This window comes from Cornus florida, unplaced genomic scaffold (genome assembly GCF_030987335.1).
Source record: "Cornus florida cultivar Cherokee Brave unplaced genomic scaffold, ASM3098733v1 CherokeeBrave_3.0.0_Hap2_Chr04, whole genome shotgun sequence".
Classification (NCBI taxonomy): Eukaryota; Viridiplantae; Streptophyta; class Magnoliopsida; order Cornales; family Cornaceae; genus Cornus; species Cornus florida.
The window spans coordinates 41,630,631-41,657,623 of NW_026775574.1; the positions used below are offsets into that span (position 1 = coordinate 41,630,631).

The 26,993-nt window shown below is 37.2% G+C and overlaps 1 non-coding gene across 1 annotated transcript; it reads right to left on the minus strand.

Annotated features, from left to right (window-relative positions):
- Window positions 1–23,950: 23,950 nt before the first annotated feature.
- On the minus strand, window positions 23,951–24,057 carry LOC132305928 (small nucleolar RNA R71). The gene has a single exon (XR_009481748.1). It is a non-coding gene; the product is annotated as a small nucleolar RNA R71 (small nucleolar RNA).
- Between the last annotated feature and the right edge of the window lie 2,936 nt (window positions 24,058–26,993).

Genomic DNA, 26,993 nt, shown 5'->3' on the forward strand with positions numbered 1-26,993 from the left:
TTTCTAAATTTGAAATTTAAGTTCTTATTGACCCTAGACACCTTGTAAAAACCCTCGGAACTAGAATCGGAGCTCATTTGCAAAAACGCTAGACTTGAGGTTTGAATTTCCCGTTATCTTTGGATTTGTCGAGAAAATTGCCGGAATAACCTTGAAAAGGAGGGAGCCCATGCTCTCTTGTCTGCAGATCGGCGAGCGCCCGCGGGATTCTTGCGGGCGCCCGCAGTTTGTCCTCAGCTTTGCACACCTTTGGTAAAAAGGCCATAACTCCCTTTTCCAAACTCCAAATGACCAACTGTTTGATGATTTAGAAAGCTAACTCAAAGCTCTAAGTATGTCATGTTTTAATGGAAGTCTAATTCTTAATTTTGTTAGGCCAAAAATGGAGAAGAAAGTCGAACTTCACTGCTGCCAGGCTGTAAATTTCAGCATTGCACACCTGGGGTAAAAATGAGAACTCTTTGGATACAAATCCAATTGAGGCAAACTTTATGTCTATGGAAAGATGACTCATAGCCCTTCGTATTTCATGTTTTATTGAAGACCAAATTCGCACATGCAAAGGGTCAAAATTGGAGGCCAAAGTCTGATGGAATATCAATCGGCGCTCGTGCTGTTACAGCCTTGAACCAATTTGCTACTTGCAACCTGAAATGATTTGGCTCGGCCTGAAGATGCGGTAATTCTTCCTAAAACTTTTTGCATAGAGCGTCATACATCATGTGGATCATTAATCTTGGCTAAAACGAATGTCCCAGGCAACGGCGTGCTTTGATTCTTTAAGAACTCATCAAAGCATCTCTTTTAACTCTTTTTGGGGAACCAACTTGAAAATTAACAAAAGCTTGCAAATGAAGCTAGAATATGCAATATGATTAAATAATGGACTTAACTAATGCAAATAAGGGTGCTTGAATGTGCAATATTCGGCACTTATCAAAGACAAAGCATTTGTACCCAAAAACCTTGAAATACCCAATATTCGGCTTTCTTTTGCTCCAAATTTCATATGGGGTTTTATAGATGAGTTTTAAAATGATAACACGATTTATGACATAGCATTTAGCCCATAAAGATTTAAGAAAGTTGTGCTCATTTAGCATGGTTCTGGCCATTTCTTGTAGAGATCTGTTCTTTCGTTCAACCACTCCATTTTGTTGAGGTGTTCTGGGAGCAGAGAGGTTATGGTCATACCCTTTTAAATCACAGAATTTATCAATATCTTGATTTTCAAATTCTATCTCTATCACTCCAAATTCTTTTAATCTTACATTCTTTCTCATTTTCAACTCTTTTACAAAAACTTGAAAAAATAGAGTGAGCCTTATTTTTATGTGTAAGAAAGAAAACCCATATGAATCTAGCCGTCAACAATAACGAAAGCATATATTTTATTTCCAAGACTCGCAGTTCTTTCAGGACCAGACAAGTCCATGTGCAATAATTCTAGTGGTTGGGAAGTGGTGATATCATTTTTACTTTTAAAGGATGATTTAATTTGCTTGCCTAATTAGCAAGAGCTACGTGTTCGATCTTTTGTGAACTTAGTTTTTGGAAGACCTTTAACTAAGTCTTTGGTACATAATCTAGAAGTGAGATCCATGCTAGCATGTCCTAATCGTCTATGCCATAACCAACTATTCTCAATAGATGATGAGCATTTAACATTTTAAGCATGTAGTTCACATAAGAGTAGAGTGTAAAGATTACCATTTCTATTAGCAGTGAAGATCTATTTCCTATCAAGTTCGATAATGCATTTAGCTGATTTAAACACTACCTTATATCCTTTGTCACATACTAAGTAGGTTATGCTTTAAACCATTAACAAGTAAGACATTATCAATAGATAGGAATAAAAATATACCTATGGATCCTGTTCCGAGTACTTTACCTCTAGAGTTATCTTCAAATGTGACGTTTCCCCCATCTTGTTGTTTAAGTGATAAAAATTTTGATTTATCTCCGGTCATATGTCTTGAGCACCCGCTGTCTAGAAACCATTTGTCGCCTTAGGAGGATGATTTCAGACATACCTAAAAAATAAATCTCAAGTGACTTGTTTTGGTACCTATTTGAGTTTGGCCTAACTTGGTTAGATGCATGTGTTCCTTTGATCACCCAGATTTGTTTAATGATGGGTCGTCAATGTAATAATTCTGAATTTCACCGTTTTCTATTTTTTGGAATTTTTTATTTTTGGCAAGGGCATTTTCGTCTTTTCACGTTTTACATGCCGGACACCGTGGGGTGTGCTAGAGAGTTGGTTAGGGCATTCCATTGATTTTAGGACTCTTGGAAATGCAAGGGTTTCCATTTAGGCAATTTCTATTTTTCGGGCCGGACGGTCCTTTGTGGGACCCACCACCGAAATTGTTGCGTACGGGGGTGTCGGTTGGGTCCATTTACATTTTAATTATCTTATTTGATGTGTTTTTGTAGTATTTGTATGATTTGTATGTTATATCTATGTAATTGTGGTGGAGAAGTCAAAAGTTTTTTTTAGTGGTGGGACCCACCACTTATTTAATTTAGTGGCCAAGAGGCCTTGTTTGGCCTCAATCTTTCCTCCTTCTCCCGGCACTCTATCTCTCTCGCTCTGCTTCTTCCATTTTTCTTTTCTTTTGCATCAAAGCTTCAACCTTCAATTCCTCCCTCATTTGTTGGAATTTTTTAGTGCCGTTTGCGGCAAAACGGAGAGCACAGCGAGATCTACACGCTGATATAAGCAAATCCTCTGTTGGCCAACTCTAGTAATTTTGAAAATTTGGACCCATTTAGGGGTTTTTTGCATCCAAGAGAAGTAGGGGTTTCTAATTCCCAATTTCTTACACCTTTGTGAATTTTTCTTCAATATTTGTTGTCAAGCATGCTTAATTTGAGTTGATTGCCTTTAGAATGAATTAATTGTTGTGTATGAAAACCATGAATATGTGTATTAGTGATTGTATGAAAAGCATGCCTAAGTGCTAATTTTCTATGCCTATTGTGTTTAATTTGTTAAATTTTTCAGTATAAAAACATGTTGGATATTATTAGAAATTTCCTTTAAGGTTTACTATATTGTGAATATTTGACTTGCATGTTGTATGGTTTATCCTTGTGATATTGTTGAAAGGCATGATGCATTCATGTACATCATTGGGCATAGAACGGGAAAGATTTGATTGGAAATGAAAAAGGGGATTTGGGAAAAGTTTTGACAAAGGGTTTTTTTTTTTTTGAGAAAAACCCCGATGCTAAGGGGGTACCGAGGGTTCGTGATGTTAATATGACCTAGAGGGAACTAGGGAAATCACCCTAGTGTGGTTGAGCTATCTGGGCCCCAAATGATACCACGGGGTTACCAAGGGTCAGGGACAGTAGCCAATCCTTCTCTCATGTTGCCAGGGGGTCACCGTAGGACGGGTTACGTTAACAATTTGAAAAATGATGAATGGATTGGGTTTCTTTGAAAATGGGGAGCGACATACATGGCATTACATTTCATGGCATGGATGTGTTTCATTATGACTTGAAATTGTTGTATTTTCTCCGACATAGCATGATCCCGTTCATTTTATTTCTATTCCTTGTATGGATTCACGGGGTTTCAAGAGGTGTGTCTTAGGTACCTTATACTGAGCAATTTGCTCACCCCTTTATATTAACATTTTTTAGGTCACGGAAAGAAGGTGGCGGATGATAATCCACCACAAGTTTGAAGGGTGCTAGAAGTCTATTTATGTTATCTTTTGTGTTCTTGAGCCATTCTCTTGTAAAAGAATCATTTTGATGTGTATCAGGTTGTAAAGCATGGCTTTGTAATATAACCATATGTCTTGACTCTATTTTTGTTGTATATTTGAACAAAATGTAAAGATTATATATTACCTTGTATTGGAACGGGAGAATAAAGTTGTTTGTATAATAATGTTGATGTTCATAATCACAAATGGTGGCTTGTCATTTTTGCTGTGTTTTAGAACTGGTTTAAAATAGATTTGTAGAGTTCCCCATAGGACTTCACTTTTTTCAGGTTCACAGCATTTTCAGTAGCAGGTCCAGGGCTTTCAGAGCCATTTTGGCCGACCAAAATGGTATTTCGGTCGACCGATCCCTTGTGTAACCTCGGGACTTTCACTGTTTGCACAACCGACCGAGCGAAATGTTCATTTCGGTCGACCGATACAAAGGGGGTAATTTCGGCCGACCAAAACCCCATTTTGGTCGACCGGAATGAATCTGCCTTGGTGCACTTTGTTTCGACTCTTGTATAATTAACCCCAAGCCTCATAATGTTGTTTAGAGTTCTCTTGATGTATGTTTATGGCATAACAATGATGAATGAACACTAGACATGGATGTGTTTGACTTAGGTAACCTCGAGTCCGGGTAAAAACCCGTTTAACGGTTTGGACCTACAGGTTCGGGTCGTTAAAAAGTTGGTATCAGAGCCATGGTTCAAAAACCATTAGGACGACGGGTAAAGGCCTACCTAGGGTTGTTTGGGAAGTCAATTGCATTGCTTATGTGGTTATTTGCTAAAGTATTTTGCTATGTGAAAAACATACTTAACTAACTACTTGTTTACGTGTTTATGTGCTTATATACTTATGTTGACGTACTTGTTGTATGGTTTTTGTTGACCTTGAATCTAAGGCTTTTGATGATCGTAATTCATTAATGATGTTCTTTGTGTATTAATACCTACCTTGAGCAAAGTACAGATTAAAAGCATTCATCAACACAAGTTGGTACACATTAAAGCTCAAAGGAGAAAGCATTGTCAAGACATGACAAAGAGGACTCAAGATTCAAAGAAGTTATCTAGATGTCAACAATGGGGTAGCTAGGATGGTGAACTACTTAGGAATCTTTACTAAAGTTTGTATGAACACTTTGAAGCTCACATTTCTTAAATCATGCATAATCAACTCATTCGTAATCCCTAAGGACCAAAGGACCAAAGGACCAAGTTTAACACATCATCATAATAAGTTTCCTAAAACATAAACCAATTCGGTCGACCGAATTGGAAGGGCACATTAAATCAGTCGACCGATATAAATAGAGACCTTGGATCAAAACCCCTAAGCTATTTCGGTCTATCGAACCTCAGGACCTTGTTAAATCGGTCGACCGAACCTAGCATATTGAAAGTCTCACTTAAGTTTCAGGTGACCAAATCTAGAAAGGGAAATGAATCAACAGAGCCGATTCTCACAGAAGGTTTTAGAGCTTTTGAGGAAGGAGTTTCGGTCGACCGAAACAGATGGAAGTTTTCATCGGTCTACCAAAACATGGCTAGTAATCAACCTCGAATCAAATCAGTCGACTGAACCAAAGAGGACTTTTTCATCGGTCTACCGAACCAAGGCTGATGGCCATCCTTTGACTAAATCGGTTGACCGATCCTCAAGAGCAATTTATTTCGGTTTACAGAACTTGCGAGAATTCAAATTTCAAATGGCCTTTATTCCTCGAAGTGTGTGTCCAACAGCTAGAATTCATATCAGACAGTTCTGAAAGTCTATATAATGACTGGTAGCCTTCATAAAAGGTTGTTGCATTTATTGAGAAAGATTTTCTAGCAATCAAAAAGCCTTTCATCATCATATACACACATCTTATATCATAAAAGAAAGTTGAGCTTCAATTTATTCATACACACTATAGAGTGAGCTATATCTTGTACTTCAGATCTAAGAGAGATCATATTGTACTTCTTCAATCTTGTTCAAAACTTGTAAAGGCTGGTGTGGCCCAAGAAAGACTAAGAGAAGGTGTTTCTTTTAGCACTTAGAAGCAAGGAAGAGCTTCTTGTAAAAGGTTTGCTCTCCACCCGCAAGGAGAAGCCATAGTGAATTGGGAAGTCTCAAGAAGGGTCTTGAGCCGAGGAGTAGGAGTTTCCGAACCTCGCTATTTTCAATCGCTAAGTATATGTTTCTAATTTCTATCTCTATCTCTTACATTTATTGCTTCATATCTTGTTTGATAAATAGTGTCTTTTGAAGTCTAAAATTCAGTTTGCCTTCTTCAATATTTATCAAGGAAGTTAAGTTTTGTTATAGTTAGTGAGTTAAAATTCAAAATTGACCTTAGTTTGCTTAGACTCTATTCACCCCCCCTCTAGAGTCTATACTTGGACAATAGTTGGTATCAGAGCTAGAACTCTATTGAAAAGGCTTAAGTGTATTAGAGAATGATTATGGCAAACTTAAATAGTCATCTTCATCAAGAAGGCCAATCTAATACTAGACCTCCTTGGTTCGATGGAACAAACTACGGCTATTGGAAAAATAGAATGATAGACTTTCTTCAATCCGTAGACTATCAAATTTGGCTAGTTATAGTTAATGGACCTTTTGTTCCAATGAAAACTGTTAACAAAAGAAGAATCCCTAAAACTGAAGCTGAATGGGATACTGAGGATTATAAACTTATTTCCTTGAATGCTAAGACTAAAGTCAATCTAAATTGTGCTATAAGTCCTAGTGAATACAATAGAGTCTCTACTTATACCACAACTAAAGAAATCTGGGATAAACTCCAGATTACTTATGAAGGAACTTCACAGGTCAAGGAATCCAAAATTGATATTCTTATGCATCAATATGAATTGTTTCGCAAGAATGAAAACGAGTCCATTAGTGCAATGTTTGTGAGATTTCCTGACATTATAAATGGCTTGAAACATCTTGGCAGAACTATGACTCACTCTGATCTTGCAAGGAAAATTCTAAGAAGCTTACCCGAAAAATGGGATGCAAAAGCAACGGCAATTACGGAAGCTCACAATCTCAAAACACTTAAGTTAGATGAACTCCTTGGCTCTCTTCTCACATGAGAGATCACTCTAAAAGATAGAGAATGAGATCATCATTGGAAGAAAGAAATTGCTCTCAAAGTCTCTCAAATAGAAAAGGAAGTTGCCAGCAACGAAAGTGAAGATGATGACTTGGCTTTTCTCACTCAATCCTTCAAAAGATTTCTTTATAGGAAGAAATTCAACAAGGGAAGGTTCAAAAAGGGTGAATCATCTAATGAACAGAGCAAACAAGATACCTCTACCAGTTTTCATTGTGGAAAGCTAGGACACTTCAAAGCTGATTGTCATGTTTACAAAGAGGAAAAGAAAAAAAGAAGAGCAATGCAAGCCACTTGGGAAGATGACGACTCAAATGGCTCTGAAAGCGATAATGAAAAGGCAATCCTCTGTCTCATGGCAAATAGGGATGAGGTAAACTCTAATTATGACTCTTCCTCTAAATGTGAAATGTCCTATGATGATTTAGTTGATGCATATAATGGATTACTTGATGGTTTTAAAGAATTGCATGATGAACTAGGAAAAATGGTCAAAAAATGTGCCTCTCAAAGAAGAGAAAAACTTATCATTGAAAGCAAATTTCAAACTCTTCTAAATGAAAATGAGGGCTTGAAAAAGGAATGCACTTTGCTTAATGAAACAGGATCACCTGAACTCATCTCTGAAAATGCTTCCTTGAAGTTAATCGTTGAAGACCAAATTGATGGTCTAACAAAGTTTACTCAAGGTACCAAAAATCTAGAACTTATGCTAGGTGCTCAAAGAAGTGTCTTTTAAAAAAATGGATTAGTATATGACCCTTTTGACAAGAAAACATGTCTATTGAAAAAGAGAAAGCCTTTGGCAAACTACTTTGTTAAAAGTAAGAACAAAAATTCTAGATGCAATTATTGTAAAAGGATGGGTCATCTTATTCAAGAATGCTCAAAGAGAAAGCCTAAGTTCATAAAGAAGTGGGTTCTTAAAGGAACATATATGCTCTTAGCTAACTCCCATGGACCCAACAAGATTTGGGTACCAAGTGAAAATACTTGAAATCTCTTTTGTAGAATGGTTTCAAAATCTCCACATCTTCCAAGGACAAATGGTTTCTAGATAGCGGATGTTCAAGACACATGACGGGTGACCGCACAAAATTCTCCTCTCTAGAAGCATACAAAAGAGGAAGCGTAACATTTGGAGACAACTCTAAAGGCAAGGTAATTGGCATTGGGATCATAGGTATTTCTCCTTATTTATCAATTGAACATGTCTTACTTGTTGAAGGTTTAAAGCATAATCTATTTAGTGTTAGTCAACTTTGTGATAATAGATTTGTTGTAATTTTTAAATCGGATAAATGCATTGTTAAAAGAAATGAATCTCAAATATTTTGTGCTCCTAGACATGGTAATATATACACCTTGCTCTTAGGTGAACTTCAAGAACAAGATGTTAAGTGTTTCATGTCATCCAATGAACATTGTTAGTTGTGGTATAGGAGGTTAGGTCATACTAGCATGGATTTAATCTTAAGATTGTCTAAAAATGAACTTGTTAAAGGTCTCCCCAAGACAAATTTTTCAAAAGACAAACCGTGTAGTGCTTGCCAAATTGGTAAGCAAATTAAGTCCTCCTTCAAAAGGAAAAATGATATAACCACTTCAAAACCACTTGAATTGATTCACATGGATCTTTTTAAACCGGAGAAAATTGCTAGTCTTAGTGGTAAACTCTATGCCTTTGTAATCGTAGATGACTACTCTAGATTCACTTAGATATTCTTTCTTGCACGCAAAAATGAGGCTCATTCAATTCTTTCAAAATTTTGCAAAAGAGTCGAAAACGGAAAGGAATGTAAAATTCAAATCATCAGAAGTGATAGGGGTAGAGAGTTTGACAATCAAGACATTGAAAGATTTTGCGACGAAAATGGCTACAATCACAATCTTTCGGCACCTAGGACTCCCCAACAAAACGGTGTTGTTGAAAGGAAAAATAGATCTCTTCAAGAAATGGCAAGAACCATACCAAATGAGCACAATTCACCTAGATCTCTATGAGCTGAAGCCGTAAATACTTTATGCTATGTTATAAATAGAGTTGTTATTAGAAAGATTCTCAATAAAACACCCTATGAGTTATGAAACAAAAGAAAACCTAATATAGGCTATTTCAAAGTTTTTGGGTGTAAATGCATTGTCCTCAACGACAAGGATAATCTAGGAAAGTTTGATGCTAAATCCGATGAAGGCATTTTTCTTGGATATTCCTCTAGAAGTAAAGCATATAAAGTTTATAACAAGAGGACCTTAGTTGTGGTTGAATCCATACATGTTGTGTTTGATGAATCCCTAACCTCTCCAACAAAAAGTGTGATGGACAATGATGAAGAAGTTATACTTGAAAAGGGTACCAATGAACTTAATACAAATAGGTCCCGTATAGAGCTTGAGAAGAGTATCAATGATCTCAACATAAATGAGTCTCCTATTGATATCTATCAAAGTTACAATTCAAGTGATGATACCTCTCAAAATAAAACTACTCCAAATGAATGGAAGTTAGTTCATAATCATCCCATTGACCAAGTTATTGGTGATCCATCCAAAGGTGTTAGTACACAGTCACAATTAAGAAATATATGCAATTTTGTGGCATTTGTTTCTCAATTCAAACCTAAAAATATACATGAGGCTAAAAATGATGAATCTTGGCTCTTGGCAATACAAGAAGAACTCATTCAATTCAAAAGGAATAAGGTTTGGCATCTTATCCCTAGACCTCAAAATAAAAGAATTATTGGCACAAAATGGGTTTTTAGAAACAAAAAGGATGAGTCGGGAACTATTGTTAGGAATAAGGCTAGACTTATTGCAAAAGGATATAACCAAGAAGAAGGTATAGATTATGAAGAGACTTTTGCTCCCGTTGCTAGACTTGAGGCTATAAGAATGTTACTTGCATTTGCATCTCACAAAAATTTCAAATTATTTCAAATGGATATAAAAAGCGCCTTCTTAAATGGTTTTATAAATGAAGAAGTATTTGTAGAACAACCACCGGGCTTTGAAAGCTATGACAATCCAAACCATGTTTATAAATTGACCAAAGCTTTAAATGGTTTGAAACAAGCTCCTAGAGCTTGGTACGAAAGACTTAGTGGGTTTCTACTTTCAAATGGTTTTAGTAGAGGAAAAATTGATAATACACTGTTTACCAAAACCATTGATGGCAATTTGTTGATCATTCAAATTTTCATTGATGACATTATTTTTGGATCAACAAATGACTCTCTAGGTAAAGAGTTTGCTACCTCCATGCAAAACGAGTTTGAAATGAGCATGATGGGCGAACTCAACTTCTTCTTAGGCTTGCAAATCAAATAAACTATTGATGGAATTTTTATTTCCCAATTAAAGTATACAAAAGATTTGCTAAAGAAATTTGGCTCGGATGACGCCAAACATGCTAAAACTCCCATGAGTCCTTCCTTAAAGCTTGATAAGGATGAGAAGGGCAAGGATGTTGATATTAAGAAATATAGATGAGAAGGGCAAGGATGTTGATATTAAGAAATATAAGGGAATGATTGGAAGTCTTCTATATTTAACGGCTAGTAGGCCGGACATTATGTTTAGTGTATGTTTATGTGCTAGGTTTCAATCGTGTCCTAAAAAATCTCACTTAAATGCTGTCAAGCGAATTTTTAAGTATTTAAATGGCACTATCAACTTAGGATTATGGTACCCTAGGCACATATCATTTGAACTTGTAGGATTCACGGATGCTGATTTTGCCGGTTGTGAAGTTGATAGAAAAAGTACAAGCGATGCATGTCACTTTAATTGTTAATCTCTTGTATCTTGGTCTTGCAAGAAACAAAACTCAATAGCACTGTCCACTGCTGAAGCTGATTATGTTGTTGCTGGAAGTTGTTGTGCACAAATCTTGTACATCAAACAACAACTTAAAGACTTTGGTTTATTCTTTAACAAAATCCCTATTAAATGTGACAATACCAGTGCCATTTGCATATCAAAGAACCCTATTCAGCATTCCAAAACAAAGCATATTGAAATTAGATATCACTTCTTAAGGGATAATGTTTCTAAAGGTGATATTGAATTAATGTTTATCAACACCGAGAATCAATTGGCTGACATTCTCACGAAGCCACTTCAAGAAGATAGGTTTTACACACTTCGTCGAGAAATCGGAATGGCTATAGAAAGAGAGATTCATGACCACCAATGTACCCCTTAAGAAAAATAAAAGATGTGGTTCTTTTCCCAGTTTGGCAGACCGAAACTATGTTTCGGTCGACCGATTTAAATTTTAGTAGACCGAAACTGAAGCCTCATCTATTTCAGTCGACCGAATAAGGAAATCATTTTCTCTGTAAAAAGCCATTTCGGTCGACCGATGTAGACATTCGGTCAACCGATTCTCCGGGGGCCCAAGTACGAATAGGATCAAATTAGATTTAAATGACCCGCGAACCATTCTTTTCTCACAAAACACTTATCTCTCTCTCTCTCACCATCTGAAGGCGATCGCGAACCCTGATATCACTTCTCTTCTCCTCGTATTTAAGTTAAGTCTTACATCTCCCTTCTCGAGTAAATCTCTTTGATGTCAGTTCTTTTGAGTTCCTTAATCTTTGTTTCATCATACTAAGTTAGATCTGTTGCACTCATTATCATCTTGCCATCTATCTCACCAAATCTCCAATCTCAAAAACGAACTCATGGCTTCCCGAAAGAATCCCTCTAGAATTGATAGGCAACTAGAAAAACGCACCAAGATTTCCCATGACTTAGATGTTGGAGGGTCTAACCCCCCAAACCCTGAGCAATCGGATCCCTATCCCACTCCCAATATGCGTCTCTTCCATGAACCTGAGTTCAAAGAAGTCTATGAAACAAGATTTCTCCATAAGCTAGTTGAAGAAAGAAATTTTTTCGATAATCATGAAAATGATAAATTGATCCAACATACCTTCTCACTGTTTGATGTTATTGGCTTAGGTGATTTTGTATCGCTCAAAGTCCCCTTCTATCCCAAACTTGTTAGACTATTTTACACCCATCTTGAGAAAGAACTAGGGAACACCGCTTATAATTCCTTTGTGGTAGGCTCTCACATTCACCTTCCCGAGTCCAGTTTGCGACGCATTCTCAAACTTCCTCACGGTGATATCACCTACTTTACATCTTATAATTGGTATCATGGAGAAGAGTTTGATCCTCTCCAAGCAGTCCAACAAATGAGTCAATTCCCTACTGAAAACGCTGACAAGATTTTTGCAAGTTAGTTAACCATCCAAGCCCGTTTCATCTATCATGTCATCATCCATACCATTCTTTCAAAATCCGGCAGACGTTCGGATGAGTCGTATATGGAAGCCTTTCTCATATGGTGTGTCCTAAACGGAAAGCGGTTTGATCTCTCCTTCATCATCTTTCACCATATGTAAGATTGCATTAAAAAGGAGAAAACACACCTCTTCTACGCCATGCCTCTTACTATCATCTTCAGAGCATACAAGGTTCGCATAGAAGGAGAGGACAAAAAGGAACTTACAAATCTCTACAGATTTGACAGAGACTTGTTAATTCGAATGGGACTAAAAAAATCCGAAGCCAACGTCTGGTACGACCCTAAGTTTGAGGTTCCTTAAAATGAAGACCAAGACATGGTTATGGATGAGCAACAAGTGGAAGTTACTGAAGAGGGTGGTAATGGAGATAGAGAAGAGGAAGTAGAGGCTGAAGAGGAAGTAGAGGCAGAAGGAGAAGAAGATGAAGAACAACACGAAGCCCCTACTGTCCATCCCTCAGAAGAGCAATCTCTACGTGCGCTGCTCTTAGAAAGCATTGCTCTCTCTAAAGAGCAAATCGCCTTGGCAAGGAAAACAGGGACCACATTCTTGAAATGCGCGAACGACTTGAAGAAGTCGCCAATGAAGTCGATCTTGTGAAGCGCGATCTTACCGACCTCCGAGTCACGGGACTTCCTCACTTCTGATGCTCTCACACCCCTTCCCTACTTTTTTTGATGTATGACAAAGGGGGAGATATGTTGATGTAGGTTGATTGGTTTGACTGATGTTGATGTAGGTCGATATAGGTCTAAGTTGGTTGTTGGTTGATATAGGTTGATGACAATGTGTAGGTTGTTAACTGTTAAAGTTGTGGTCAAAATGTAGTTCAAATATGAAGTTGAATGTACTTTGAAACTCTTGAAATGGAAATACATTTTTGGTTACACTTAATTTTTTTTACAGATTTGTCTTAAAAATATCTTGCTAACAATGTTTAGATGAATGCACATAAAAAGGGGGAGCTTTGTATATCTCTTATGTTTTTCCTCGCTTTTAAAAACTGTACACATTGATAGGGGGAGAAATGCACACATTTCGCTTTATATATTTATTCTCATTTGACGAACACATCAATGAATTGGCATCATCAAAAAAGGGGAGATTGTTGACCTTGAATCTAAGGCTTTTGATGATCATAATTCATTAATGATGTTCTTTGTGTACTAATATCTACCTTGAGCAAATTACAGATTAAAAGCAATCATCAACATAAGTCAGTACATATTAAAGCTCAAAGGAGAAAGCATTGTCAAGACATGACAAAGAGGACTCAAGATTCAACAAAGTTATCTAGATGTCATCAATGAGGTAGCTAGGATGGTGAGTTGCTTAAGAATCTTTGTTAAAGTTTGTATGAACACTTTGAAGCTCACATTTCTCAAATCATGCATAATCAACTCATTCATAATCCCTAAGGACCAAAGAACCAAGTTTAACACATCATCATAGCAAGTTTCCTGAAACATAAACCAATTCGGTCGACCGAATTGGAAGGGCACATCAAATCAGTTGACCGATATAAATAGAAACCTTGGATTAAAACCCCTAAGTTATTTCGGTCTACCGAACCTCAGGACCTTGTTAAATCGGTCGACCGAACCTAACATATTGAAAGTCTCACTTAAGTTTTAGGCGACTGAATCTAGAAAGGGAAATGAATCAGCAGAGCCAATTCTCACAGAAGGTTTTGGAGCTTTTGAGGAAGGAGTTTCAGTCGATCGAAACAGATGGAAGTTTTCATCGGTCTATCGAAACATGGCTAGTAATCAACCTCGAATCAAATCGGTTGACCGAACCAAAGAGGACTCTTTCATCGGTCTACCGAACCAAAGCTCTTGGCCATCCTTTGACTAAATCGGTCGACCGATCCTCAAGGGCAATTTATTTCGGTCTATCGAACCTGCGAGAATTCAAATTTCAAATGGCCTTTATTCCTCGAAGTGTGTGTCCAATAGCTAGAATTCATATCAGACAGTTCTAAAAGTCTATATAATGACTGGTAGCCTTCATAAAGGTTGTTGCATTTATTGAGAAAGATTTTCTAGCAATCAAAAAGCCTTTCATCATCATATACACATATCTTATATCATAAAAGAGAGTTGAGCTTCAATTTATTCATACACACTCTAGAGTGAGCTATATCTTGTACTTCAGATCTAAGAGAGATCATATTGTACTTCTTTAATCTTGTTCAAAACTTGTAAGGGCTGGTGTGGCCCAAGAAAGACTAAGAGAAGGTGTTTCTCTTAGCACCTAGAAGCAAAGAAGAGCTGCTTATAAAAGGTTTGCTTTCCTCCCGCAAGGAGAAGCCATAGTGAATTGGAAAGTCTCAAGAAGGGTTTTGAGCCGAGGAGTAGGAGTTTGCGAACCTCGTTAAAAATCGCTGAGTATATGTTTGCAATTTCTATCTCTATCTCTTACATTTATTGCTTCATATCTTGTTTGATAAATGGTGTCTTTTGAAGTCTAAAATTCAGTTTGCCTTCTTCAATATTTATCAAGGAAGTTAAGTCTTGTTATAGTTAGTGAGTTAAAATTCAAAATTGACCTTAGTTTGCTTAGACTCTATTCACCCCCCCCCCCCTTTAGAGTTTATACTTGGGCAACAGTTTCGCATGCTAAATGTGATACCCCTAATTTTAAAAGGATAGTCTCGGTATTTTTTTAATTATTTATTTGATTTCTTGGCTATTTGTTTAATTATTTATTTGAATTAATTGATTATGTGTTTACTTGAAATACTTGCTTATTTAAATTGGGTGCTAAATGATGTGTATTTGTTGTTTAACTGTTAGTGTTTACTTGTAATTATTTGTTAAGAATTAAATGGTTTAAATGTTATCTTATTTGTTTTATTTGATTTTTATTTTATTTTAAGGATTATGGTTAGTAGTAATGGACCAAACCCATGGGTCACATAGACTACTTGGATATGTTTAAATGGGTATGGATACTACTAATGGATGGTTATACATATATATATGGGTATATATGTATATAAGGATACTATTATAATTGTAGCTATTATTATTAATTATTGATTAATAATTATATAATTAATATATTATATGTAATTATAAGTTATATATATTATATTATATGTAATATTATCACGTTGAGGCAGACAGAGTATATATGTATATATATAAATGATTATATATATATAGTTAATATATAAAGTAACCATATTAGTTTTATTTTTATTTTTTTTCCTCTTACTTATCTTTCATGCCAGTTTTAGGAGTTGTAATGGGATTGGGATTAGGGTTTTATTTTATGCCTATATATATATACATATTATAAGTCTACATAGGGTTGTAACAAACCATTAAGCAGACATAGATAGAGGACGTAAGAAATAGAGAGAGCCAAGAGTTTTGCAATATTTATCTGTATGATGTGTATCATATTATCTCTGAATTAATTGATGTATTATCATTCTGTTGTATCATTTATTGGAATAGATGGTTTAATGCACCGGTATGGGATAGTAGCATTATAGGGATGGATTAACCAAAGAATTTAAGTCGTACCTATTTATTTATAAGCGAATGGATTAACCAAAGAAGTTAAGTCCTCCTTATTCGTGTCAGGCCACTGTATCAGATGGATAACATTTGTTTTATGCTTACGGATTATATATATATATATATATATGATTATGGTGCCATGATATGAGGTTGAGTCTCAGAATCATGGTTAGGGTGCGTATATCGCCAGGGATGTGTAGCTAGATATAGGTGTAGTTGTGTACCCTGGTAGGTCTAAGTACTCATGCCCACTATATGTGCGTTTTTGCATGTTGCTTACTATTCAGGTTAAAACAACCCTATAGTCTAGTGAGGTTCCTTTAGTGTGTATATATAAACATATGGACAACTTAGCTATTATTGAGTTGAATAGGTGTATACATGTATCGAGTCTCTGTTTGGATTGTAATAAAGTAGAACTTATTCGTAGGCCTGACCCACTATTATTTTTTAGGTGTTTGACAGTTCCAGTCTTAGAGCTTGATCGTGCCGAGCAGAGACAGTCATCATCACTCTACCAACCTGATGTAGGGTTCTATAGATGTTATCTTCTTTTCAGTTTTATTTCTAGTTGGGATATTATTAGGGGTCCACTAAATGGATTCCCGAGTTGTAATGATATCAGAGGTTTTGGATATTTTTTATTTAAAGGATTATTTATTATTTAACTTAAGGATTTATTATTTAGTTTCTCTTTCTGCTTTTTTATTTATTCTTAGTTATTTATCTTTTGTATTCAATGCTTGTTTATTGCTTAATTGTTTGATATCCCTCGTATTTGGGCCTGGGCCTGATCAATGTCTCGGAGTTGAGGGGTATCACAGTTGGTATCAGAGTGCTCCAGGTTCAAGTGTCTCTAGGATTCTTTTGTATAAAACTTTCGCGTAGCATATTCCTTTGTTTAGAGCCTAAATTTAGGATTCATTATATTCCTTTACGATCCGTTTAAAATTGTACTGATGTCTATCTTTCTATGTTAACAAAATGGTTAACGCTAGAAGAAGACCGAACAATCAGAGAAACAGGCAGCGAGCGGTACGTAGGCAGCCTACGGCATCAGCATATTGAGGAAGAACAGTAACTACCTAGGTTTCAGGAGGAGGAGCATGAGGAAGATGGTCAGTTGTACATTGAGTAGGAGGAAGTACCGCAGATTCCGGAGTCTCAGGATCAAGGCTAGAATCAGGGCAGGGATCCCGAGTATCATCCTCATGTTAATGACCTCGTTGTTCGGGCTATAAAAGTAGGTGTAGTAGCTACACTTCGGAATCAGCGATAGGTTCACTAGGCACCTATACCAACACCAGTGGTTCAGACTAATCCTTAGGAAAAGGCTAAGAGTTCTTTCACAAAGGGGAGTCCACCTAAATTCTCAGGCTCCACCAATGCGAAAGTAGCTCACCAGTGGAAGAAGGAAATCGAGTGACTTTTTTGCATGGTTTAGTGCATGGAGGTTCAAAAGCAGATGCTTGCTACCTTCAAGCTTGTCGGAGATGCACTCCAGTAGTGGGAGTCAGTTACCTCCACGGAGGAGAGGACTTTATTGACTTAGAATCAGTACAGTGCTCGCTTCGATGAGAAGTACTTTCCATATGCAGTCAGGACAGCTATGAAGACAGAGCTCCTTAATCTGGAGCAGGGGAACATGACAGTGGTAGAGTATGAGTAGTAATTCACACGCTTATCTCTTTTTATTCCAGAGGAGGTGGATACCGAGGAGAAAAAATGTAATAGCTTCGTTAACGAACTTATGTGGTCAATTAAGTGATCTATTACAGGTAGTCCAGCCTACACTACTTATGCTCAAGTGGTAGACGCTACTCTACAGTAGTATTAGTTGACTGTGGACTTCAGACAGGCAAGGGGTGAGAAGTGGGGTGACAGAGACTCTGCTAATTAGCCAACTGAAAAAGGGAACGGCAATGGACACTGACACAATGATAAGGGCAGATTCCAGGGATAACAATCTTGGAAAAAGCACAAGGGTGGTTTAGATGTTTGCAGAGATGGGGCACCTATTCAGAGGCAATAGAATGGGGGACCACAGGCTTACCAACAGAGGAGGAAATTCGGCACTTTCCAGGGTAGTTGCTATACTTGTGGAGAGTTTGGTCATTGATAAGTGCTCAAATGTGATGCATTTTAGCACCTAAGCTAGGTTATTTTAGTCCATTCATCTATCTTACTTTTATATCTTAGATACTTATTTGTGTTTTTGCCTATTTCAGGTCAATAAAGTTCAAATAGGCTAAAAAGAGCCATTTAGCTCAATTTTAGAGCTAAGGAGTAAAGTTGGAAAGAAGCCACGAAAATGCACCAGAGGAGCTTCGATCAATCGAAGGGAATCCCGATCGATCGAAGGTGTCTAAAATCGATCAAGATGCGGCAGTGCCGGCTCAGCCAATTGGATAAGTCCCGGAAGATATTTTGATGCCACATCAGCTTCGATCGATCGAAGCTAAGTGTTGGATCAATCGAAAATGTTGCTGGCAATGAGTTGTCTAATTCCCGAGCGCACCGATTTCTACCTAACTTGTGTAGCTACAAATTTCCTCTAATCATAGGCTATTTTTCTGACTTGGTGCCTACTCAAAGTAAGAGGTAATTGATTCATTGAACCATATTGTATCATATCATCATAGAGATATTACCAAAGATAGAAATATTATTCCTCTCTCTAAAACTAGGGTTTTGGGAAGAAAACAAGTATAAAGATGATGATGCCAACCTCCGAGCTAGCCCTTGAGGCTTTTATGACCACTACAATGAGTGGCTAAATCCTTTTCTTGGGGCTAGAGATAGCCCCTAGGCTTGCTTCATAAACCTAGCTTTTGTGTATTTTTGGGGATTTTAGTTATAATAGATGTTTTGATAATGAATAAATATAGATCTTATAATTTCTACTTGATTTGTATGGATTAATGCTTTCAATTGATCATTTAGTTCTATCCATATGTCTATGTATGTTAGAATTGATATTCATGTATTTGTCTCTAGATTTAACGAAACTGATGCATGCCTATGTGTGTTGATGTTGTTAATCTAGTAATGGTCAAAGCATGGTGCTTAATTGAATACTCTTGTGGTTTATTTGACGGTTCATACTTATTTCTTGATGGATTGTGCCATATCTCTAGTTTAATTAGTTTAATTTTCATGTCTCTAGCTTAATTGTAGTGTAATTGCCTTAATTTCTTAGGTAGGTGGACCATCCATTCTTGTTGTTTGATGTTCCATACTTATGAATGCAAAGAGTGCATGTCTCTAGATATTTGTGTGTGCACTAATTGTGGTTTAATTGAATGGATAATGATCTCATTTGATAATTTGTGCTACTAACTAGAATGATTAGATAATCTATGTTTATTTTCCATCCATACTTAGTTTTCAATTAGTGGCACAAACACACAAGTTACAACTTAAATTTTCCCTTTAATTTACAATTGCCAGTGTTTGGTGAAGTGAAGCTTAGTGATGAACTCTAAGCCCTAAGACGTCTCTCTCCTATATCTTTTCCTTAATTTCTAGATTGTTATTTACTTGCATTGTTTTAATTGCATTTTAATTTAATTAACCAATCAAACCATCTTTTAATCATTCGACCTACTAATCAGCAAAAATACACTTCCTTTCCCTTGGGACGATCCCTACTCACTCTATCTACATTTATAGTTAGTAGTGGTAGTGGCATTCTATAAATTCCAACTTGGCCACACTACACACTTTTTGCAACATCTCTTATTTTGGTGCACGACGACGATACACACCAAGTTTTGGCGCTGTTGTCGGGGATTGGCACCTTCATATTTTGGAAATCAATTAGGAATTAGTACTCTTTTGATCTTGTCTTTATTTTTATTTTATTTTAGTTACTTATTGTGTTTGTTCTTGATTGGCTAGGTGCATTAAGCCAAGAGGGTGAAGCAAAGGGGAAGTCTAAAGCAAAAGAAGCAAGGCAAGCAAAGCTAAGCAAAAGTATAAAAACTAAAAATAAAAAAATTGCAAAGCAAGCAAGGTAAAGAAAAAATTAAAAAATAACTTGAAGTTGCTTAAGGACCCTTTGTGAGCTTTTCTAAACTCTCTCCCTAGTTAAATCGTCGGTCTGCGTGGAGGCAAGTTTTTATTTTCTTAGATAGATCATGAGCCTGCGTGGAGGCAATTTATTTTTCTTGCATATTGTTGAAAGTATAGGAGTATGGTATCAATGTATGTGGAGGTTTGTTGATTGATTTGTTACAGAGGAGAAGTGTTTGTTATATACTTGTTGTTGACTTTTTGTTTGTTTTGATAGTGCATGCATGGTCGTAGGTCGTTAAATCCTACCCTTGTCCCACTTAATTTGAATCTTGAATCCATTGTTCGTAATCCTAAAGGAAAGGGTAATTCTTGTAACTCCATTTCATCAATGGAGGACATTAATGAGGACCATGTGGAAGACCTTGGTCACATTGACCAACAAGGTATCCTCTACCCTAATATGCACCATTATGACCATATTCAAGTACCATTAGGCATGCCAAGGCCATTCATTCCACAACAACAAGGCCATGTTCCATTGGGAATGCCTCGGCCAATTTTTATTCCACCACAACCTCCTATTGTTCAAGGCAATCATAGTGCTCATGTAGTTCCACCGATTGTGCATCCTCCTCTTGCTTTGAGAGATCATTATGTACCAAATGAATATAATGCACCTACATGCATTCAACTTCCCCCATTTAGAGCACACCATTATGAAATCAAACCATAAACTATTCAAATGCTTCTTAATTATCATGGACTTCTAAGTGAAGGACCTTACAAGCATTTGGATGAGTTTCTTGAAGTGTGTTCCATAGTGAAATACACGGACATGCTGGAAAAGGTTTTGCGATTAAAATTCTTTCCTTTCACCCTTAAGGATAAGGCAAATATTAGTTCAACAATCTAAGACCTTTTTTGATAACTTCTTGGGCAGAAATGCAACAAGAGTTCTTGAAAAAGTATTACCCAGTCTCAAAGACCAATACAATGAGAACCTCAATTCGAGAGTTTTCTTAAGGGGAAGGGAAATTGTTCATGAGGCATAGGAGAGCCTAAATGATTTGCTTAGGAAGTGTCCACATCACGACATTCCTAAGTGGCAATTGGTGCAATTTTTCTTTGAAAGTTTGTCAAATAATCATAAAGGAATGGTAGATGCTTCTATGGGTGGTTCATATCTTGATAGGCATGAGGATGACGCATAGTGTCTTTAGGAGAGCATGAGTGAGAATTCAATGCATCGATCATTGTCTTCCAAAAATGGAAAATCTAGGTGGACGGAAGAATGTTGGCTTGTATTAAGTTGACAATTCCAATGATATAGCCGCCGAAGTGAAATCTTTATCCCGAAGGTTTGATCAATTTATGATCAACCAAAATTCGGTGAGTCAAGTGTCTTCCTCCCCTAGCCATACTCATCATAATTCTAATGAAGCTTGCATAACTTGTTCTAGTGTCTTACATTCTACTTCTAATTATCCCCATGGACATGTGCAAAGTGAGCACCATGAACAAGTGAATGTCGTATTTGTCAACCAAGGGAATAATCCCTATGGCACTCATTACAATGCCGGGTGGAGGAACCATCCAAACTTCTCTTGGAAAAGCTAAGGGGAAGACTCAAACCCTCCCCAAGGTGGTTTTCAAGGCAAGTATATTCCACCCTCAATGCAAAGCCAAGGTTCCCAAGGTTATAGATCATCTTTTCAATCACATGGAAACCAATTTTCTAACTCTCATTTTCCTAATCAATCATTTTATTCTCAAGGAAGTTCTAGGAGTCCCGCTTTTGAGGAAAAAGTATTGACCGCTTTGGATACTCTAGAGGTAAACACTCAATTACTTCACTCTCATTCTTAATCCATTGTGATGCTAGATCATCTTTCCAAGCACCACATGGAAACCAATTCTCAAACACTCATTTTCCAAATCAATCTTCATATTCTCAAGGAAATTCAAGGAGTCCCACATTTGAAGAAAAAGTGTTGACCACTTTGGGAACTTTGGAGGCAAATACCCAATTACTTCATTCTCATTCCCAATCCATTGCGAAGCTAGAAACCCAAGTCGGGCAACTAGCTAGTACATTGAATGCTAGGGAAAAAGGGAAGATGCTATTAGGCGCTGAATGTTATACATTTTATCCCCTCTATTCGTATGTTTTATTCTCTTAATAATAGTTTATTTGTGATTTTACATTGTTTATTGTTTTTATTTATTTCAGGGCTTTAATTGTAAAATCAGTCAACACCAGTAATTCTGAGCTTTACAAGATGACTTTTCGAGGGACCAAGCAATGTTAAAGATCCAAGTCTAATTATACTTAGAAAATAGTCCAAAGAAGCTACAAGTTGATGAGAATGGAAAGAAGAAGAAAAGGAAAAATCTTTCTCCAAAAAGGAAACTTTCGCCAAAGTTGGTAACTTAAACCCGTTTTGGTAATCTGCCTGTATCTCTCTCCTCGAGTGTTAAAATGGCTAAATTCTCATGCTGGTTGATAGGAAATTCGAAGAGCTACAATTTTGCGTTTCACGAGCTTTCCCTAAAACAGCTGTTTACCTTGTCAAAATTGGCCAAGAAGTTTGCACGAATTTTGGGAGTCCTTATTCGACAGAATTTCTATGTATGTCTCCTACATGAAAAAGGGAACAATGGGGCTGATATTTTATTATTTAAAGGGGGTCCTCTACAACATTGGATCATACAGAGGAGCTTGAGGCTGAGATCAGAAAGGAGCGGTCAGAAGAAAGAAGAGATCGATTCATGGCAGTGAAGATGTCTTCCTCAACCATGAAGAATTTCACTCCAGTGATGCTTGGCTAAACGCTTTGCTAGGGTTGTGATGTATCCTTAGCTTAACACCTTGGTTTGATTGTATTTAATTATTAGAGAATAATTTTTATCATGCATGATTGAGTAATCTATAGGGTTTTTGATTGAATTTTCAATAAGAATCGGTTTTAAAGTTTTAATTCAATTATAAATATTATTCTATTTTGTCTTAGATATTTTAATCTTGTGATTGAACACAACTCATTCGCTTCTTGTAGTTGTGAATGAGATAATTACACCATGGTATTTCTCTGAATATAATGTTAGAGATTTGATGGATTATGCCTAGAAAAGATAGACCATGCTACACCCTAGAGTAAAGTAGTTAGGTAGATGGTTTATACCAATCGAAGATAGTCCGTACTTAGCTTTAAATTATATTATTTTCTAGCTGAATTAATATGTGCTTGTAGCCATGATTAATTCCCTATGCATGTCATATGAAATATCTCCAATAAATTGATGCAATTGACTGGTAGTGCAACGTTAGTGATGAAATCATACCCCTAGTCCCCTCTCTCTATTTTCTACATCATATTTAATCATTGTTCTTTAGTTTATTTTATTTTTCTACGTAGTTACTTTAGAATTAGTCATCACAATTTGATTATCCTGTTTTCAAGTTAATTTTGGAATTTAAGAAATCTGTTGACAAACTTAATTTACACAAGTCCCTTGGGTACGACACCCTTACAAGTAAACCCTATCTGCAAAGATTCGTGCACTTGCGAGTGGTACATATAAATTTCACAATAAGTTTTTGGCGCCATTGCCGGGGACTTGTTTTAGTTCTTGACTGATAATATTAAATTCTATAATTAATTTCAATTAGGATCGTATATTAGGATTTTATTTTATTTTATTTATTTTATTTTGATACTGTTTTCTTTCAATTATTATAGGTGACATTATATGCTTGGTAGACATTCTTTGTCACTCCCTTAGCTTCCGTTAGACCCAAAAATTGAAAGAACTCTCAAAAACTTGAAGAAAGGAAAGATGGCGGATGATTTACCAATTGTAGAAGCAGTTCGCTGTTTAAAGGATCACTACGAACCAGGGGCGTACAACTCTTCATCTGCAGTTTGATATCCTCAAGTGAGGGCCCCTCACTACGAAATTAAAGCCAGTACTCTTCAGTTACTGCCTTCTTTTTACGGCCTATCAAAAGAGGATCCATACCAGCACTTGGATGACTTTACAGAGGTGTACAGAACAATAAAAATCCATAGTTTTGACGATGATGTGCTCAAGCTACACCTTTTCTCCTTTTCATTGAAGGATAAGGCGAAGGATTGGTTTAATTCATTGCCAGCCGACACCATCACTACATGGGCTGAATTGCAACAATTTTTTTTAAATAAGTACTTCCCTATGGTGAGAACTATTCAATATCGAGATGCTATTACTCATTTTGCTCAAGGGCCTGATGAGCCTTTTCATGAGGCTTGGGAAAGATTCAGAGACCTCATTCAGAAGTGTCCTCATCATGACACGCCAAAATGGCAGCTTGTCAACTTCTTTCATAAGGGGCTCAATGAGGCACAAAGGTATATGGTGGATGCCTCTTATGGTGGAAAATTTTATGTTGACGAGTGTAGAGGAAGCATGGCAGCTCTTCGAAAATATATCTGATAATTCAACACAACATGTTTTACCTCTAGTAGCAAGACCTCTTACCATATTGAGGAGAGCAGAAGGTGTGAATGAAGTAGGGATAAATCAAGGGCTAGTGAGCCAAATTGAGGCATTAACCAAGAAGGTTGATCAATTGATGACTTCACAGTCAAATTTTATTCCTCCTGCGACTAATGTTCAAGTGTGTTCTTTCTGTTCCAGTCCAACTCACCATGTGTCCATTCGTCCAAGTGCATCTCAATATTCAGAAATTCCACAAGAGTAAGTTAATGCTACATATGGAAGGCCCGGAGGGAATAATATGTATTCAAACACTTACAATCCCGCTTGGAGAAACCATCCTAACTTCTTATGGAGAAATCCAGCCATAGGGACATCAACTCCTCCACCTCAAGTGCCTCAAGTGCAAGGCAATTTTCAATCTCCAGTGCAGACTTCAAATCCTCAAGGATTCACTCCTATGAATGCCTTCAGTCAACCTTAACAATTCTTATCAATGCTCGAGGCAATGATAACAAAGCAGTTAGAGCCAACTAATTAACTTGTGCAATCTCATTCTCAATCCCTTGCCAAGTTAGAGACTCAAGTTGGCCAACTAGCTCAAGCCTTGAACAGAAGAGAGGATGGCAAGCTTCCTAGTCAACCAGTAGCTAATCCAAGAGGTGTGCATATAATTGATGACATTACTGGCCAAGAAGTTCACCATGAATAAGTACAAGCAATTACTACTCTGAGAAGTGGTAAGAGAGTTGAATATAAGGTAGAAGAAGAGGAAGCAAAGAAGGATGAAAATTGGAAGAAAAGACTTGAAGAGAAAAAGGAGCGGAATGAAAAAGCACAAGAAGAACCTCCAACTACTGAGCCATCTCTTGAACAAAGGCATGTTATTGTGCCATTCCCTCAGAGACTACAAGAAACATCAAAGGCAGCGAAGCAAGCAAGCAAAATTCAGGACATAATGGAGATATTCAGACAGGTGAAGATTAATCTCCCATTGCTTGATGCAATTCAACAAATTCCAGCTTATGCTAAATTTCTGAAAGATATGTGTACTCAGAAGAGGTGTTCAAATAGTCATGTTCCTAAGAAGGTGCTAATAACTGAGCAAGTCAATTCCACAATCTAACACTGCACTGCTCCAAAATTCAAAGATCCAGGCGCTCCAACAATTTCATGCACAATAGGGAATCATCAAGTAGAGCGAGCTCTCCTAGATTTGGGTGCAAGTGTAAACCTTTTTCCTTATTCGGTTTACTTACAACTCAGATTAGGAGAATTGAAACCTACCTCAATTATTCTCCAATTGGCAGATAGGTCAACCAAACAACCTCGTGGTGTCATCGAAGATTTGATCATCAAAGTAGATAAATTCTACTTCCCAGTGGACTTTATTGTGTTAGATACCGAGCCAGTTCCAGAGTCAAGGAGGCACATTCCAGTGATCCTTGGTCGTCCTTTCCTTGCGACAGCAAATGCAAGCATAAATTGCAAAAATGACGTCATGGACTTATCTTTTGGCAATATGAAGGTGCGCTTAAATATTTTCAACGCCAGTAATTGCCCTTCAGATAATAAGGATTGTTTTCTTGTCAATTCCATCGATGAATGTGTTGAAGAGATGGCCCCATTTGCCTTGACAAAAGATCCACTGGAAGCATGCCTGTCTTACTTAGATGCCGAGTCATTTGATGTTGAGAAAAATATTGAAGAGGTAAATGTCATTCTTAATGGAGCCAATGTGCATAACATTCCACCATGGAAAACTCCTATTGAGCCACTTCTACCATTGTCAAGTGAACCACCTATGCCATCTTTGAAGTCGTTACCTTCTCATTTGAAGAATGCATATCTTGGGCCAGAAAACACTCTTCCATTGTATAATTCATTCTCGGATAAGAAGCTATTTCAACTTCAGAAAGAGACTTCACCATGGTATGCTGATATTATGAATTGGAAAGCGTCAAGAAAGAAGACAGTTCAGCCGGATCGGAAGGATTGGTACATTGAGGATTTTGTGCCTACGGAAAGAGTTGAGTTCGTCACTTTGATGGATCCCAACTACTCCACCTAAACATCCAGGTACCACGTCGCCTACCGACGTTAAATGTAGAATTGTAGATAGGATTTTCATTTATTTATTTATTTATTTTTATGTGTTTTAGTAGATTAGGAAGATTTATTGTGTTTCGTAGGGTATTTAGTTACTTGTGCAGGATATAAGTTGAAGCGTCGTACTTGTTTCGAAGAAAATAAAAAATTCCATGGCATACAAAGAAAACAAGGTTGATTTGAGCAGAACCGAGCATTTTTTGGGTCCAAACAACCACCAAACCGCCTCTGGTAGTTTGCATCTCGTAGATCTCAAAAAAATACCCAAAATGAAAAAAAAAAAATCGTGCAAAACGGCCTTCCGATGACAAAGTTATGGCCATTTGAAGTTTAAGTAAAAAAAAAAAAGAAAAAGAAAGAAAAAGATCCGACCCAGTAGCAGGCCCTGGCGAATGATTGCCCGGCCCATGGGGGACCATCGCCCGGGTAGGATTTTTTTTCGGGGAAGTAGCAGTGCCGGGCGCATGATGGCGACTTAGCAAAGAAGAGGACAGTGGTTGCCGGGCGAATGATTGCCCGGATCGACTGCGACTATTGCGCGGGGGTCTTCGCCGGCAGAGGAAGCTTCAGCGCCAGGCAAATGATCGCCCGGCAAGAAGGCAACCATCGCCCAGCAACACAAATATCAGGCGACAACCAGCATCCAATAGCAGCGCTGGGCAATGATCAATCGCCCAGCATAATT